We start from the raw sequence: 14,891 nt of genomic DNA, 5'->3' as shown, positions 1-14,891 counted from the left end.
TGAATGATTAATTTTTGAGCGCTATGTGTGATTTGCTTTGGATGTGAGTTCTGTGGAGGATTTTACCATGTAGGCCTACTTACTTCAGCTTTTCTTGTGCCTCTCAGGAACGTTAACTTTTGCATTCATTGCTTGCTTGTGTGTGTGTGTGTGTGTGTGTGTGTTTATATATATCCAAAGCTTGAGAATCGAATCGATTTGTGAAATTTAGGGCTGTTTTTTTATTCAAATTTCACAATTCGATTTGATTCTCATTCACAAGCTTTCGATTACCGATTCAGTTTATTTTGGATATATATCAGGTACAGTAACCTACTTGAATTACATACATGCCTACATTGGTCAGGCATGACAGAATGCTTTCAGCACAATCAAACTCGATGCATCACTGAACACTAACTCAATGCATTAACAAACAACACTTGTGTGAGAACACAACAAAGCCCTCAGTCAGAGAGTGTTCCCGAGTGAAAATATATCTGTGCTAAACTTATACTTAGCATCCAACTAACACACTGGCGAGTAAAATCTGAGAATTTATTAGCCATCATTTAGTCGCCAGAATGAAGATTTAGTCACACATGCGAGTGATTTACTCGCAATGTAAAAGGTTGAACAGTAAATTATAACAATGAAAACGGTTTTATTGAGAATTTAACTGCATCAAAATACAGTATTTCAGCACAGAGAGGCAAACAGATGTAATAATAAATGTACAGCATGTTCAGAAGAAGTGAACTGTCCTGTCCTGCAAAAATGTAAACAGGCAAGTAAATTGCTTAGTGTAAAGAAAGAGAAGTAATGGGAACCTGGTTCATGTGTCTAATAGACAAAGGTGTATTACCTTGGAAACACGTCTAGTCTTCATGCTGACTATGGTTTTACTAAAAATAAACATACGTACGTCTGACAAAAGCATTCATATTTGTCCATGACCATGTTTATTAGAGTAATAAAAACTTGAAAAGTATTAATTTAAGGTACATTTAGAACAGATAAAAATGTGTGAAGTTGATTAATCACAAGTTAACTCATGACAATCATGCAGTTAATCATGATTAATTTAATCGATTGACAGTCCTTAAAAAAAATATATATATATATATATATATATATATATATATATATATATATATATATATATATATATATATATACATATATATGTATGTATGTATGTATGTATGTATGTATGTATGTGTGTTTTTCACACTATGATGATGTAGTGGAGTGTGGACTGTCAGGTGTTGACTTTTTGGATGTGCACAAGCATCATTGCTAGTCTGCAAAATCACGTTCTTATGTAAAAGTGTCATTTTCAGACTAGCCATGACCAATGCTATAAGTACTCAAAAATAGCTATAGGCCTTTTCGTTTTAAGCATTGTTTTTTTTATACCAATCTTCTGGTGGCTGTATGTTTATGAATGATTTCCCAACATTTCCCTGGTCACATAAGTCCACCAAATAGCAGTTAATATAATAATACACTCTAATTTAATAATTAACCATGTTTAACCAATAATTACCCATGTTTTCTAACCAATATTTGATCTGACATCTGTAGAGTTGTTTTGCTGTTGATCTTCACATTAACATTTCTGTGACGACAGTGTTTTACTTGTGAAATTTCATTTATGAGATTCAGTAATAAATTTCACCATATGAAAAGGGGAAATATATTTTGTTAAACATTTCTGATTTTGATTTGTTAAAAATGACCTGTTAATAATGTCTTGTTCCATTTGTGAGTGAGACGCTTGTGCTGTGGCTCCAGTCAGTTCCAGTCACCTCTGATCACTCTGTAGTATTTACACAAAAGAATGAAACAGTTATTTGTTAATATAACAAGTACAGTGTTAATGGCATAAAAAATAAATCAGTAGGTTCAAACCTAATTGAATGCATGCATATAGTAAGACTAGGGCTGAAAGATTTTGGAAAATAATCTAATTGCGTTTTTTTTTTTTTTTTTTTTTTTTTTTTACCAATTTTGCGATTTTGACGCTGTCTATGACATTAAACTGATGCTTTGTTCTGTTTGTGACGTACTGACACAAAGTTAAATGATTTGCAACGGTTGCTTTGTCGCGTCCAGTGTACAGTAGAGCTGTTGCGGTGTGATGCGACAACTGTAGCATCCGGTTTAGACACCGTGAGTGAAGCCGAGAGCAAGATATGCCTCGTCATATTTTCTACATTTAGCTTTTGAATGACCAGCATCTGCCTGGGTCTGTGCGACATCATCTGTTGCTTTTCTCTTCCTTTTCACAAACCGATCCATCTCCCATTCTAAAGTTACGTCCTTTGGCTGTTTACTGCTTTATTTCTTTTCTTTTTCTGCTGATGGCCCGTGCGCCCCACACTTTGAGAACTACTGCTTTAGAAAGACTTTAAATAAATAAATAAATAAGAATATATATATATGTATGTGTTACCTTATTATATATATTATTTTAAGGTCGAAGTCTTCACTAACTTTACTCACATTTCACTGTTGGTATATATATTCTCTATATAATCGTGTATGTGACGAATAAGAATCTTGAATCTTCAGTAATAAAATGCACCGTAACACTGTGACTGCTTGAGTAATTTCAATGTGCTGTTTTGAAGTACTTCATATTATATATGCTTTCAAACATTTCCGCGCGTAGCATTCCAGGGTTGCCAGTTTTTTACAACAAAACCCACCCAATTGCTACTCAAAACTAGCTCAATCGCGTTTCGAGGGGGGTCTACTAGTGTTCCAGGGGGTAAAATACACGTTTTATGGAGGGGTTCCCCAAACCGCGGACTTGGCAACACTGTAATGTGACTTGATGCTTCCTCTGAAGACTGCTTAGATGTGTTTGACTTGAAGCAGCGCTGATTAGGGGAAGTCGTGGCCTAATAGTTAGAGAGTTTGACTCCTAACCCTAAGGTTGTGGGTTCAAGTCTCAGGTCGGCAATACCACAACTGAGGTGCCCTTGAGCAAGGCCCCGAATCCCCAACTGCTCCCGGGCGCCGCAGCATAAATGGCTGCCCACTGCTCCAGGTGTGTGTTCATGATGTGTGTGTGCACTTTGGATGGGTTAAATGCAGAGCACGAATTCTGAGTATGGGTCACCATACTTGGCTGTATGTTACGTAATTTTTTTTTTTTTTTTGATTAGACCGATCGGTGCATGTCTTCAAAGTACTGTGAGAGCTAGAAGAGAGTGGACGTCTCCTTATTCTCTCTCTCGCCGTACTTTCATGTCATACACCAATCGATCTTCAAGTCAAGTCCAACACACCTCTTTACTCTCGCGCGTCATGTGACCGAGTGTAATCTCAGCCTCTGCGATTGAAAAATCTAATTTTTTCCTATCGCAATATTATTGCAAATGCAATAAATCATTCAGCCCTAAGTAAGACAGCGATATTTAAAGGGGTCATATGATGCGATTTCAAGTTTTCCTTTCTCTTTGGAGCAGAGTGGAGCGGCAACAATTTTCCCTCCATGCTCCAAGAATTCAATAATCACTCTGCTCCAGCTCCGCTGCGGGTTCACCATTTCCCACTCCTCACTCCACTGATCAGAAACCCCGCTAAATTATTTCACTATGCTTGAAAAATTAAAGTTCTGTTCAGAAATTATTTTAAATGAAAAAAAAAAAATGCATAATACTAGAAAAAATGTTTTAACATGCTTTATTGGAACACTTCAATTAGCCCAAGTCCATATTAAATGACTGCTTAACTCACTTAGCTTACTTGTCTGTGCAACGTCTAGCTCTACTATGGCGAAGCTGAGGGTAGTTACTTCAGAAACAGAAAGAATATGCTGTAACTTTTCAGTTTTTCTTCATTCCTGAATAGTGTTGGCCAATATGGTCATTTTTCAAATCGCCATATCGCCAGCCCGTGAGATTCACAATATTATCGTGTGTGCATGGCAGCAAGAGAGAGACTCAACCCACGGACATGAAAAACAACCGCAGACTTGGCAACACTGGTTCAGGTGGAGTGGCGTTTACTACACAGAGCCGTAGTCCACCGACAAGCTACACAAAATCGCTTTCAAAATCGACAAAGAATCGCCTGCGATTTTAAAATCGTTTTTTTTGTAGACTGTCAGTGAATTACGGCTCTGTGTAGTGAATGCCAACCAGTGTTGCCAAGTCTGCGGTTGTTTTTCATGTCCGCGGGTTGCAACGACCCCAATACCAATAACGTGATATTTAGCCCCTAAAATGTGAATATTACCAGGGCAACCCTGCCAAAAACGTATATTTTCACCCCGGGATGCAATTTTTATCGGGGAACCTCCTGGAAACGCGATTGGGCTAGTTTTGGACTAGTTTTGAGAAGCAACTGGGCAGGATTTGTTGTGAAAACCTGGCAACCCTGATCTTAACGCACATGCTGGAGATATACTACTAATCACAGGAGCGTCTTTACTGAAGAGATGCGCATGAAAATCGTATTCGATTTTTTTGCACAGCCCTATCCATAATACAACACTATTGTTTTGTTGGACTAAAAGTGCTCTATGGGATGTTGTTCAGTGGACCCTTCTAACTAAACCAGGATTTCCAGCTAGACAGTAAATTTTGCAGTGTTAAATCAACTCTATTAGAGTTGAATTTAACACTCGGCATGAGTGTATGTGGTCCCACTCAGAATTGGTGATAATTTGACTCTCGTCAAGAGTTAAATTAACACTATTTTGAGTAAAAAATTAACACTGCTACCAGAGTTTAACACTAGGGGAAATTAACTCTGTTTAGTGTTACCACAACTTAACTCTGCAGGAAAATTTACTCTGATGGGTATTATATGTAATATTTCACTTATGTAGAATTAATTTACATTTATTATAGTAACAAAAATGATCAAGCTCAAGAAATATACACATACATGCACAAAATGACACATATGCATGAAATGACAATACATCACTATATTCCATACAGAACCTGTTGAACCTACTAGCTAAGCAGCCTTGCTCTCGCCTCAGCAATACAATGACCTTCACTTTGCTAACATCTTTTTTGTTCACAGTGGTCTGAATGAAAGTGTACATCTCGCATAAAACAGTGTTATAAATGGTGCCAAAATGGTGTGCCTTAAGTTTGTTCAACAAAAAATAGAATTCTCGTTAATTACTCACCCTTATGTCATTCCAAACCTATAAGACTTTTGTTCATTTTCAGAACACAAATGAAGATATTTATAATGAAATCTTGCAGACTTTTATCCTTTCATTGACAACCTATACAACTACAACTTTCAAGGCCTAGAATGGTGTTAAAGACATCATTAAATTAACTTGTGTGACTCTGGTGATTTAACTTCAGTTTTAAGCAACACCAGTGCTTTGTTTGCGCAAAGAAATAATAATAATTAAAGCTGCAAGCAGCCTTTCTGGGGCCAAGCCCTTATTGCTCTTTGGCTCTTAAGGGTTTTTCCAGCAACTTTTTCAGCACTTTTCCAGAACAGATAGATTCAGAATTACAGATAAGGTGAAATCAGAAGGTCTGATGAGAATGAACAAAAACATGTTTTTTTTTTTTTTTTTATTCATTACAAACACATGGAACACCCAACATCCGGAACAGAAGCAACATGAACCACCCTGGATTCGAACCCACGACCTCAGAGATTCGGAACCAGTGCCTTTACAGAGTGAGCCACATTAGTTGACGCACATTTGACAGGCCACAGAAGCGAGGTTAAGGTGTGAGAATGATCTCTCAAAACCCTGAATTAGCATTTCAGCCAGATTAGCATGCTAGGCTAAAAAATGCTAACGTTGCTCAAAGTTAACCAGATAGATCAAGACACCCATTAGAATGAATAGAAATGTGTTAGCGTTTCAGCTAATTAGCATGCTAAGCTAACTATGCACAAATCAACTAGCACAGGCACGGTCAACTTCAGAGATGTACATGTCGGGAACGGGAGTGTAAATCAAAAATCTGTTCAGTCATTTCTGTCAGGCCTGGTCTGAGGTTCATCTGATAAAATTTTGGACAAAATTGAACAAGATTTCAGGGAGGAGTAGCGAAAAAACTGTATTTCATTCCATTCAATATGGCGGACAGACGCCATATTGGAAAATGGCAAATGAGACATCATCTGATTTGGCATAACCCACGGAATAAAATGACATAGAAATTACAAAAATCGATCAACGATTTCAAAAGTTATAAGGGGTTTTGCAAGAATCATTATATCTCTTGAACACTAGGTGGCGCTGTCTTCAAACTTCCGGGGTACCTCCAGCACATTGCGTTGATGATGCTTACCGATTTTTGAGCAGATTTGTCAAGTAGATCAAAAGATATTGCAATTTATGACAAATTTCAAAATGGCGGACAGGTGGTCCAGGTGGTCTTGACAAAATTGACATCCACAGATTCGGAATGACCCAAAGAATCCATAGACACCAATATCATAATTTTCTGACGAATTGTTCAGAAGTTATAAGCAAAAATGTGCATTTTTGGTATATCTCAACACCCATAGGTGGCGCTGTTCCCAACTTTGGCATGTACCCTCAGATCATGGTGTAGATGAAGTGTACCAAGTTTGGTTTCGATTGATCAAAGTTTGGCCGAGATACAGCATCTGAACCAATTTTGGGTCGACTTCGTTAGGTTCACAATTTAATAACTTTTTAACAAAGATGAATATCAAAAATCTGTTCAGTGATTTCTGTGCGTCTCAGTCTAAACATCATGTGAGCCAAATTTCAGAAGAATTGGACCAATTTTGAAGGAGGAGTTGTGTTTAGACTGAATACTGTACTTTTCAAAATGGCCGCTACTGTAATGGGCGGAGTCTTAATGTAATGTATTGACTATAATCTTCATGAAGAGAGTGATGAGGTGTACTAAGTTAAATTTTCATAGATTTAGGGGTTCAAAAGTTATTAACGTTTGAATGTTGAAATTTTGGGCTGCTTGTGGCGCTATAGAGTTGGTCCTAGAGACATCAAATATCACTATTCATGGCCATCACTAGAAGTGTGCCAAATTTCATCATTTTCCTATGTTCCCTTCATAGGGCTGCCATAGACTCCCATTGGACGAGAAGAAGAAGAAGAAGAAGAAGAAGAAGAAGAAGAAGAATAATAATAATAATAATAAAACATACAGATACAATAGGGGCTACAGCCCTTTGGGCTTGGCCCCTAATAATAATTTACCACTTTATAAATTATATAAATCCGTGACAAGCGTACAGAAGAGCACGATGACGGATGAGTGTTTTGTTGAGATGAAAGCAGATGTAGTGTGATTGCATATCTTTGTTTTATTCTTTTGAGAGGTGATCTAAATATTTTTGGATTGGAACAAATAGAAAATTGACAGGCTTGTCAAATAAGTTAGAATTGACTTGAACTGCAAGGAATTGCAAGATAAAGTCTCAACTACCCTTTTTTAAAAATAAATAAATAAACAGAATTGTGAGATATAAACTCGGATTTTAATTCTGAGTTTATTGCGTTTCTGATTTTTTCCTCAGGTTTGCGAGGAGGGGGGAATCCAAATTGTTTTTTAGCATCACTCTACTGTAACTGTACTGTTACTGCAACGTCACTGCACTATCACTATACCATCACTGTAGCATCACTGCACCATCAGTGTACTGTAACTGTACTGTCACTATAATGTCACTGACTGCACTATACTGTCACTGTAGCATCAGTCTACCATCACTGAACTGTCACTGTAGCATCACTGCAGTAGTGCAGCCTGTCTGTAGTATGTGTTTGAGCTGCTTGTTATTAAAGACTGGCTCTGATATGGTCATATATGAGAGTAGAGTTCAGTTTAGTTGCAAAGGCATCGCAGAATTGGAGCACATGATTGGCAAACACAGGATGATGGCTTAATTAAAGCTAATGAATATTAATGAGTTCCTGAGGTCTAATAGAAAAGTTTGGACTGCAGTTGAGTTTAAATGTTTCGATTCTCTGAATACTTCATTTTTCCTACATTGTGCCTCATGCCACTTATCTGCTTTAAATTATGCAGCGCTGCGTTCGATGGTTTGAAAGGCTAATTAATTGCTTATTTAAAATTCTATTAATTAAAACATTTGCATAATCAGTTAGCTTACTGAAGCCCTCGCAGCGGCCACATGTAAATTGTGTTTCTCTCAACTTTTCTTTTGAGTTAAAGATCCATCTGTCTTTCTCTCTCTGTCTGTCTGTCCCTCTCTCAGTGGGGTTGTTGTCATGGCAACGGCTTGAGTTGAAGCCACATCATGACTTAGTTTGTCTCTGTGTAACAGAGCAGCAGATCTGTGCATTAGACGAATGTGAGTCTTTGAAGGCTGCTGTGTGTCAGGCTGAGGAGCATTCTTCACCTTTACAAAAATTTGGTTTGGCTGTTCAGTTTGAAACAGTCTTTACTGAGGTGCAGGAATAGTTACACAGGACATAGTAGTAGTTAATTAGTGTGGTAAGTTAGCCTAGTTGAAGTTCAGTAGCAGGGGTGGTACTAGGGGTGGGCTAAGGGGGCTGAAGCCCTGAATGTTTTCAGTAAGGCCCGAATGTTTTTAATATGAAATGTATGACGGATTTCTTGGTTTTCTTGAGAATTTTATTTATTTTTTTTAGTACCAGAGATTTGCTTTGTGCACATCCAACAGTATCTACTTGGATTGTGATTCATTCCCGACAAGACCCGCCCACTGAGGCTCATTTTATGGCCAACCAGCGATTGAAAAGTTACAGCAGCTGTTTCAGGTGTCTGTAACTTATGCAGGTTGCACACAATTTTTTTTTAATCTTATAAGATTTTCAAAATGTGAGAGACCACAAACATGAGGACAAAAAATCCTAGATTTAACCACTTTGCTCCTACAGTGTGTGGTGTGCCGCGATGTGACAAAGACAGCACACCAACAGATTTTCAACCAGAGTTATGACTTTGAACACAGGAAATCTGATAAAATAATCTTAAGAACCACTATGATTTTTTTTTTTGAAATTAGGTTATTTGTTACTGAGCATTGTCACTGTGAAGCAACAAATATTGATATTTAATCATATAATTGTATGTTCTAGGACACGCGCATTTAGAGCAATTACATGAATGGTTTGGTTAGCATGGTCTGTGGCAGACTTTTCTTTGTGTCAGGGCAACAATTCAATGAACAATAAATAAATAGTTATTGATATTGCTGAGACAATATTGTGTTTTTTGCTCAATTTCGCTAAAGAAAATGGTTCCAAACAAAATGATGTTGTGCGTCTCTGCAGCAACACATAGCGGTGTTTCCTTACAGAATGAATTTGCATTTTTGATCAAATCAGGTGAGTCAATGATTCACTGATCCGTTTATAAAACCAGTTTTTTTTACTTCCTTCGTGAATGAATCAGTCATTTTGAAAGAATCAGTTGAATAAAAGACTCAGTGACACACTCATTACGACAGTGGCTTGTCGCCACCTACTGGTAAGTTTAGTTTCACATTTAAAAGTATAATTATATATTTTTTTTATATCATTTTTATTTCTATTTCGCCATTTTTATATTTAAAACATTAATCTCATAACGTTATTTATGCAATTTGTAAGTGCGGTGTAAATGCATGTACAAGTGCAATAAATAAAAAAGTGTATAGAACCCTGCATGTTTAATTAGGCTTATATTTCTTAATCTGTGTGTATTTATATATACACTGAACAAAATTATAAACGCAACACTTGTTTTGCCCCCATTTTTCATGAGCTGAACTCAAAGATCTAACACTTTTTCTATGTACACAAAAGGCCTATTTCTCTCAAATATTGTTCACATTCCAAGTCTGCGGTTGTTTTTCATGTCTGCGGGTTGAAGCGACCCCAATACCAATAACGTGATATTTAGCCCCTTAAATGTGAATATTACCAGGGCAACCCTGACAAAAAAAACGTATATTTTAACCCCGGGATGCAATTTTTATCGGGGAACCTCCTGGAAACGCGATTGGGCTAGTTTTGGACTAGTTTTGAGAAGCGACTGGGGAGGATTTGTTGTGAAAACCTGGCTACCCTGATCTTAACGCACGTGCTGGAGATATACTACTAATCACAGGAGCGTCTTTACTGAAGAGATGCGCTTGAAAATCGTATTCGATTTTTTGCACAGCCCTAATATATTTTTTAAAAGTTATTATTTCTCACTACTGGCTCATTTATCAAATGGGTGCTTTCTCTTCTTCCTCCGAAAATTAAGCTACTGTAGGTAGTTGGTAGCGAGACGTTTGAATAAATTAGCGTTTGCGATTGACAATGCGATTGACAATGTTGTGACAAGTAGCCTATACCAACTTTGTAACTCTACACCAATTTTCTTGTCCATTGCCCTCGCAGATTCCTGCAGCTAAGCTTGGATGTACATTTACATTCCATCAAAGGTTATTGATGACATGCCTCTTTTTGCACCTTTACAATACTTATAGGCAACTAGTCATCATATCTCTAGTTCTTTAATGTATTTGCATTGTACTAAAGTGTGTTCATTTTCAATGGGCATATATGCAGCTGAAACAGGTAGACTAGTGCATCCCAAATTTTTCAACATGAACATTTTAATATAACATTATAGTCATTATGGCCTTTGGCCTTCAGAAAAATGTTTTTTTTTGAGGAGGTGGGGTAGTGCACAATAGGCCTGTGGCGCGACCTAAGCTTTTTTTCTTAATGGCATTTTTTTTTCCTTACATTACTTTTACTTTTATACTTTAAGTAGTTTTGAAACCAGTACTTTTACACTTTTGCTTGAGTAAAAGGCTTGAGTTGATACTTCAACTTTTTAAACCCTAGTATCTATACTTCTACTTGAGTTATGAATGTGAATACTTTTGACACCAGTGCCGATTAGACAGCATGATTATTACTGGGCACAATAAAAGGCCACTCTAAAATGTGCAGTTTTATCACACAGCACAATGCCATGGATGTTGCAAGTTTTGAGGGAGTGTGCAATTGGCATGCTGACTGCAGGAATGTCCGCCAGAGCTGTTGCCTGTGAATTAAATGTTCATTTCTCTACCATAAGCCATCTCCAAAGGCGTTTCAGAGAATTTGGCAGTACATCCAACCAGCCTCACAACCGCAGACCACTTGTAACCACACCAGCCCAGGACCTCCACATCCAGCGTCTTCACCTCCAAGATCGTCTGAGACCAGCCACCCGGACAGCTGCTGCAACAATCAGTTTGCATAACCAAAGAATTTCTGGGCAAACTGTCAGAAACCATCTCAGGGAAGCTCGTGGCGGTGGGGTTATGGTATGGGCAGGCGTATGTTATGGACAACGAACACAGGTGCATTTTATTGATGGCATTTTGAATTGAGATCCTGAGGCCCATTGTTGTGCCATTCATCCACGATCATCACCTCATGTTGCAGCATGATAATGCACAGCCCTATGTTGCAAGGATCTGTACACAATTCCTGGAAGCTGAAAACATCCCAGTTCTTGCATGGCCAGCATACTCACCGGACATGTCACCCATTGAGCATGTTTGGGATGCTCTGGATCGGCGTATACGACAATTCCTGCCAATATCCAGCAACTTCGCACAGCCATTGAAGAGGAGTGGACCAACTTTCCACACGCAACAATCAACAACCTGATCAACTCTATGTGAAGGAGTTGTGTTGCACTGCGTGAGGCAAATGCTGGTCACACCAGATACTGACTGGTTTTCGGACCCCTCCCCCATGCCCCCCAATACAGTAAATCTGCACATTTTAGAGAGGCCTTTTATTGTGGCCAGCCTAAGGCACACCTGTGCAGTAATCATGCTGTCTAATCAGCGTCTCGATATGCCACACCTGTGAGGTGGATGGATTATCTTGGCAAAGAAGTGCTCACTAACACAATTTAGACAGATTTGTGAACAAGAAATAGGCCTTTTGTGTACATAAAAGTCTTAGATCTTTGAGTTCAGCTCATGACAAATGGGATCAAAAACAAAAGTGTTGCATTTATAATTTTGTTCAGTGTATATTTGAAGAGTTTGGCTCCAAAAACTTTTACGCCAAAATCAGTATTGTATCTGGTCGGTATTGAAAAGTCCATTTTTTAATTTTACGCAAAATGCTATATTTGCAGAGTTATTATGTCATGTTTTCTCCCTTTTTTTCAAAATTTTTACTCAAATTAATCAAAATAGATTTATTGCATTTTGGAACCAAACTCTTTGTATGTATGTATGTATGTATGAATGTATGCATATATGGACGTCTCTGGGCTAAGCCCCGGATATCTACTCACCTAGAACCACCCCTGTTCAGTAGGAGCACTACTACTAATGGTGAACATACATAAATGCCTCACGTTTTCCCAGCCGGAATTCTTAAATTGGCTGAAATGTCCAGGGGTCTCATTTATAAAACTCTCCATAGATTTCATCCTAAAAGTGTACGTATGCACAAAAGCTAGATTCATGCATACGCCAGAAACTGTGCAAAAATCCCTTTATAAATCCAGTCAGGGGAAGATTGTGTACACATGCATCTCCACCCCGACGACTCCCCAAAATCACCATATATGGAGCTTTCAATGCCTAGTTTTACTATGCATAACCTCATCTTAATATCATTTCCATGCATATTCCCATCCACGTGACACCATGGCCAACACCGTTAATGGTACAAGACCTTAAAGGCACAATATGTAAGAAGATTTTTATTTTATTTTAAATATTCAAAAATCACTAGAACAGTGTTATATTTTGCTGACTTGTGTACTTACATTATCCCAAATGTTTCAAGAACGTTTAAATCCAGTTTACTCCTCACATGTGTGCAAAATATTTTGGATTCAAAACTCATTAAAATAGTGACTTGTGAATATACAACAACATGAATGAACAGGGCTAAACCTAGTACCACTGACGCATGGCAATGTTTTTCTACCAAAAGTTTGGATTATATAAAGGAATGACTATAAAAAGTTTTTCCCTTCTTCTTTCAGATTGTAAAAATATTGATCTGTTTGTTGCTTCTCCTTCCCTGTTTTGTTTGTTTGTTTGTTTGTTTGTTTGAATGGATGTTGTTTTGTTGAATCAAAAATAAAAATAAAAAGTTGATCACAAAAAAAAGGGATGTTTAAATCCAGAGAAATAAGCAATTTTAACTAGTGACACAGACCGTGTCCATAGTGACATTGTGTCGCCTGCCAATGACGTCATAACCCCTCGATTTTGGGTTTTGTTTTGTAGAAAACCTATGGAAACACCAAATATGCTTTAATATGTTGCATTTTAATATACCAGTGATGACCGCACAGAGTAGCATTATAACAGAACTTTAGAACATATCTAGTTTGATAAAACAGCACTGCTTTTTCCCCCACATATGCATGACCAGAAGGAGGGGAAGTGGTCGACTGTTACATAATAAAAGCTCAGCTGCTTTCGAGCCGTGTGTCACGCTCGTTCAGCAGCCTCGTTTCGCTTCGATGGCTTTCAGCCTCACCCTGCTTCATTCTACTATTCATTCTACTATGTTAATAAATCATTAGCTCATCCAAGAACATGATTTCTGCTCAAGTCCCGTCGCATTGCATCGGCTGTGGGAATGAAGACAACAACTCCCATGATTCCACACTCAGTCACTAATCATCAAACCTGATCTTTGTTTATTTAGAGTATGCACCCTCTAGTGGCGAAAAATTACATATTGTCCCTTTAAGGAAATATATGAGACACGGACTACAAAAGCCATTTGGGCCATTCACAATTTTTATTGATTAAAATCATCATAAAAACAAAACAGTTTTTTAGTTCTCAAATAAATAGGCTATTTTAGAAAAGAGTTGATCTTATTCTTTTCCAGTGGACAAATAGTATTTCAATTGTTTTTTAACAGTTCGTATCAAATTTAATTTATTATATATATATTTTTATAAAGTGAGTCGGCGCATTACTGACAAAGTAGCCTATTTTAAAAAGGAAACATGCAAATTACCATTTTCTTCAAGTTGTATCCTTCAAATACAGTGGTATTTTTTATAATGTTGTGGAGATGCCTTCACACGACATCATCACATGCAGCTGTGGTTGTACAGTAAGCTATTATCATTAGACCTATTCAAACTGGACAAAGGATGGTTCAACCACTGAATCCAGCAGTGTCTGCCATAATATCAAAGTAAGTGCGCATCATTGATCATTGTTCTTACCAAATAATTTTCTCATAACATGAGATCTGCACTTTAGTTTAAAGATGAATTATTGTGCACCTAAAGCACTCCTCTCTATCATTAAAACATAGCATGCCACAGGATAAGTGATCAAGCGCATCTACTAAATATGTTTAAAATTCATATTTAACTTCTGCGTTATGACTTTATGTAATTTCAGTGCTTATTATCTCCAGTAATGAGAGTTGAATATTTAATGTAAATGTGTAAATCGAAATGAAAACAGTTTAAAATCGTTGTTTACTTTATTACTTTTATCACTCCAGGAAAAAGAGTGTGTATGCATGGTCTAGAATGTCCGTACGGTGCGTACATATTTACACCAAGTTTATTTTTTATAATTGCAGATATGTGCGTGGAAAATTGTGAATGCAATTTCTATGCCCATTTTGTGCATACGCAATGTTAATAAATGAGACCCCAGTTTTTACATTCATTACATTCATGCATTTAGCAGACGCTTTTATCCAAAGTGACTTACAGTGCATTCAAGGCTAACATTTTTTTTATCTAACGTGTTCCCTGGGAATCGAACCCACAACCTCTTGCGCTGCTAACGCAAAGCTCTACCACTGAGCCTATTTCTTTTTATTTTCCAAATTTTTTCATACTCATTGAAGGTAATGACCGAAAGGTAGATTGTCATTGTAAAAAATTGACCAATCATTGTCTGTGCGAAAAGCTATAATGAAACTAGCCTATGTTTTATTT

The 14,891-nt window shown here is 37.4% G+C and overlaps 1 protein-coding gene across 4 annotated transcripts in view; it reads left to right on the top strand.

Moving 5' to 3' along the window:
* Window positions 1-14,891, top strand: part of LOC109057784 (POU domain, class 2, transcription factor 1-like) — a 50,056-nt gene that overhangs the window by 1,021 nt on the left and 34,144 nt on the right. The gene's annotated exons all lie outside the window — the stretch shown is intronic.

This window comes from Cyprinus carpio, chromosome A1, assembly GCF_018340385.1.
Source record: "Cyprinus carpio isolate SPL01 chromosome A1, ASM1834038v1, whole genome shotgun sequence".
Lineage (NCBI taxonomy): Eukaryota > Metazoa > Chordata > Actinopteri > Cypriniformes > Cyprinidae > Cyprinus > Cyprinus carpio.
This window is presented reverse-complemented; position numbering and strand designations above follow the sequence as displayed.